Source organism: Henckelia pumila, chromosome 3 (assembly GCF_033568475.1).
Source record: "Henckelia pumila isolate YLH828 chromosome 3, ASM3356847v2, whole genome shotgun sequence".
Taxonomy (NCBI): domain Eukaryota; kingdom Viridiplantae; phylum Streptophyta; class Magnoliopsida; order Lamiales; family Gesneriaceae; genus Henckelia; species Henckelia pumila.
Genome location: NC_133122.1, coordinates 181,666,724 through 181,671,067, shown reverse-complemented (window position 1 = coordinate 181,671,067; position 4,344 = coordinate 181,666,724).

The window sequence follows — 4,344 nt, the reverse complement described above, 5'->3', positions numbered from 1 at the left end:
TTTTGGTTTGATTTTTACCGGAATGTTAATTTTTCAAGAACTTTGCGTGCTTTTTTAATTTGAAAGGATATAATAATATGAAAATACAAAAAATAGAGGTGTTAAACACGTTTCTTGTATCTTTCGACCTCAATCTACAACCCCAGCCTAAATTAAGCGATCCACAAAAAATCCTAGAAAAAGGATCCATTTACACACGAACAAAAATCAAATCTCACCAGAAATTGCAATGAAGATTCAACTATTAAAAATTTGTATTTAAGTTTAAAAATTAATTTTTCATATTTTATTAGAAAAATAGGAGCTATAATGCTCATAATCACATTTTTTTAACTTTATCATTTCTGATTCAAAAGCTAATTAAAAATTAAAAAAAATAAATAAAACTAGGCAAACAATAATTCTTTCTTGTTTTTGGGTTTGAGAGGAAACAATTTTCTCAAACAGAAAAACAAGAACCATTCCAAAATTGACATAATCTATTTTTTTTTTTTTTTTTTTGGATTGTGGAGGAAACAATTTTCTCAAACAGAAAAACAAAAACTATTCCAAAATTAGATATAATTAAAAATTTCTAATTGAAGTTCACGGTTTTTACTTTTGATTTTGTTAGTTCTTTTTAAAATTATATTATATAAGCACATTTATTCTATTAACATACCGAAATTTATAAAGTTAGGTGGCATTTCAAGTATGATGATTATATTTCAAATTGAAAAATCACATCATCAAATTTATTCCCTAGTCAATAATTTCTGACAAAAGTTAGATATTTCGATAAAAATCGGATTAATATACCAAAATATAAAATTTAGAGGACTAATATAAAAGTTTGACTAGTTAAAACTAAAAGAGAAAAGAGATAAAGGACGAAAATTAGTTTTTATCTCATTTTCATATATATAAAACATACTCAAAATTTTGATTTAATTATAATATTATTCAAATTAATTATATGATATGAGATTTATTACGATTATATTTTATAATTATAAAATATGAAAATTTAAACGTACTCGATCGTATTAAATGATTAACAATTCAAAAATAAAATATAATTGTTTAAGAATAAATCGTAATATTATGTTATTATATTATAAAGCTAAAATACGAGAATTGCAATTTTGAGATTAAGAAAAAACTTCTTTCCAAACTAATAAGTAGTTCTTACTTTATTAAGAGTAAGTATTTATTTATTATTTATTACTTTATTAAAATTTAAGAGTAAGTATTTATTTATTTTCCAAATACCAAAGATTGCCTGACGAAACATAGGGGTGTGTATTCGGGTAGGGATCATTCCCATAATCCATCTATCCAATTTTTGTCTCGATAAGAATCGAAAAACTATTTTTTCTCTATATCTCGTACTCGATACTTGTTGGAACTCAAATATTCGGAATCCCGTCTAGTAGTGAGAGAATATCTCGATATTTTTTCATGTTCAATTTTTTACGGTTTCAGATTTGTACAGGGGATGAAGACTAATTTTGGGTTAACCTTCTTGGCGGTTTTTCTTCTAGCTTATTTGTGTGGACGTTTGGTCCAATTTTTGTAATTATCACACCCTTTTTTATATAATATTATATTATTATTTCTGATAAATAAATAAAAAAAAGATTACCCCAAACATAGGTACAATATCCAGATGTCGATCTTTAGAGAACCTGCCCAATCTGCATCTGAAAATATCTCAAGAGATTTGTTGTTTCCCTTCTTGAAGTACGATCCTTTTCCCGGAGTCATCTTTAGGTATCTAAGGATACGACGAGTTGCATCGAGATGTTCTTTTGTACAATCCTTCTGTAGGATCATTCATCGAGATGTTCTTCTATAGGTATCTAAAGAACATTGTATTGGCCGTGTAAACAATAATTCTTTTTTCTACTTAATTATGTTACAAGGTGCTTCATTATATACATGAAAGGAATATTTTATTCCTTAAAATCATCCTATTTTGAAAAAGATTTTATTAATTATCTTTTTCCTTTCTTGGACATGAAGTTATTTAATTCCTTGAATAACTTGATTTAATTAAAGTTATCAAAATATTATGTTATCTAATATCTATTGATTTAATTCTTTATTGTGTAGATTTGCCTTGATCAAGATCTAGAGTCCTGCGCCTACAAAAAAACATTCTAAAGAAGGACTCTTGCTCTATTTATTGATGACATACGCCTACAAGAAAGGTATCGATCATTGAGAGACCGTGAGTTTTCAAAAGCAAAAGAATACGTTCATAGAACAGCTGGAGCTTGACGGTTGAACATAGTGCTTGAAGCCGTGAAGAACAATTCGGAGATTGTTGATCGAAAAAGTGTGCTACTCACGTGTTTTGGCTTCTAGAGTTTTTCTCCTTATTCTGTTTTTTCATTATTCTATTTCATATAGAATGCTTTTTAGGAGAAACTTTATTATTTATTTTCTCACTTGTCTTGAGAAATTGATTTTTACAATAGTCACTAGTGTTAGGGTTTGTAACACTCTGTGAAAGTTTTCTAGTGAAGTTTTGCCCTGAGGCGCGCTGCAAGAGTATTTATACTCTTGCTTAATTCAATTGAGTCTATTTATTTGGTTGCTTATTTATTTTATACACGCTTAACTTATATTCCGCTGCAAATTACTCAAGGTGTTATAGTAGGTGTTGTCAACACCTTGTGACAACACCTCAAACTGTTTATGTGCAACTATTATTTCCTTACAAGTGGCATCAGAGCCATCTTCTTGATACACTAAGAACTGATCTTGGTTGCTTATTTTATTACAGGAAATAAGATGGACTCATCATCTGTTTCGAATTCGTTTCTCAAACCTCCAATTCTTGATGGAGCTAATTACGCACTTTGGAAGAATAGAATGTGATATACTATTAAAGCTATGGATGTTCGTGCTTGTAAAAGTATTCTGACTGGTTGGACTCCTCCAACAACGCAAGATGACGACGGAGACTATATCATCAAGAGAGAAGAAAATTGGACTACCGAGGAAACACTAAGCTCAAGCTACAATGCTAAGGCACTCAATGCAATCCTTGCAACTGTGGATATGAGGATGTATGGGATCATATCTGACTGCACTATTGCTAAGGATGCATGGGATGCTCTTCAAGAACACTGCGAAGGGACTGATAGTGTGAGAAGAACAAGACTGAGATTGTTAAACGCTAAATTTGAGAGAATCAGGATGGATGAGAATGAGACTATTGCTGAGTATGATAAGAAACTTAGGGAGATAGCTACTGAGGCTCATGCTCTTGGAGGACCTATTGCGAGTGAAGCTATGGTGAACAAGGTTCTTCGATCCTTGCCTAAAAGATTCAATGGGAAGATATGGGCACTTGAAGAAGTAAAGGACACTTCAAAGATGAAGATGACTGAATTGATTAGCATTCTTCAAGTCTTTGAGATGAACAATTCAGACCAAGAGAAGGATAAAGGAAAATCAATAGCTTTTCAAGCTTCAAAGCCTTCATATGAGGAATATGTTCAATTTCATCAAGAGGTTCATCAATCTGATTTAGGAGAATATTCGATCTCTCTCATGACTAAGAAATTCAATGATTATCTAAAGAGGATGAAAGAGTCAAGAAAGACGGATCAAAAATTCAAGACTCCAATGTTCTCCAACAAGCCCTTGAGGATCACTGGACCAGAACAATCACCAAAGAAACCTACTGATATTTCTAAGCCTCGGATGATGGTGGATGAAAAGTAGAAGTTTGTCTCAAAGAAGCTGTACAAGGTTCAATGTCATGCTTGTCAAGGTTTTGGACACTATGCAAATGAGTGTGCCAACACACTTAGGAAAGGGATGAACACGTCTTTGAGTGATGAAGAGTCTGAAGAAAAAGAACATGAAGATGAAGAGAGTCATACTGTCCTATCTGCCTTACTGGAAAGCAAGAAGAAGTTTCAAGTCAATCCTTTAGGTGTTGCCGCAGGTATTGCCACACCTGGCCGTAACACCTTCCAAAGGTCAGTCTGTTTGAATTCCTCCATTACTGATAATATGTGTGATAATGATACAGGTGAAGAGACAATGTCTATAGAAGAAGCTCGGATGATGTTTAAAGAATTACATACTGATTGGATTGAAAGGAACAAAGTGAATACTATCCTTTCAAAGGAAAATTCTGATCTAAAGGCTGATGTGTCAAGACTGGAAATCATGCTGAGTAAGAAAGACATTGAATTAAGCCAAGTGAAGGAAGAACTCGGAAAGGCAAAAGCTACATTGGCTAAGTTTAATTCAAGCACCTCCAAGCTTGATTCTCTACTTATGATGGGAAGAGATGGTACGGCTGGTTTGGGATTTGAAAATAGCATTTTTGAGATTGGTGAA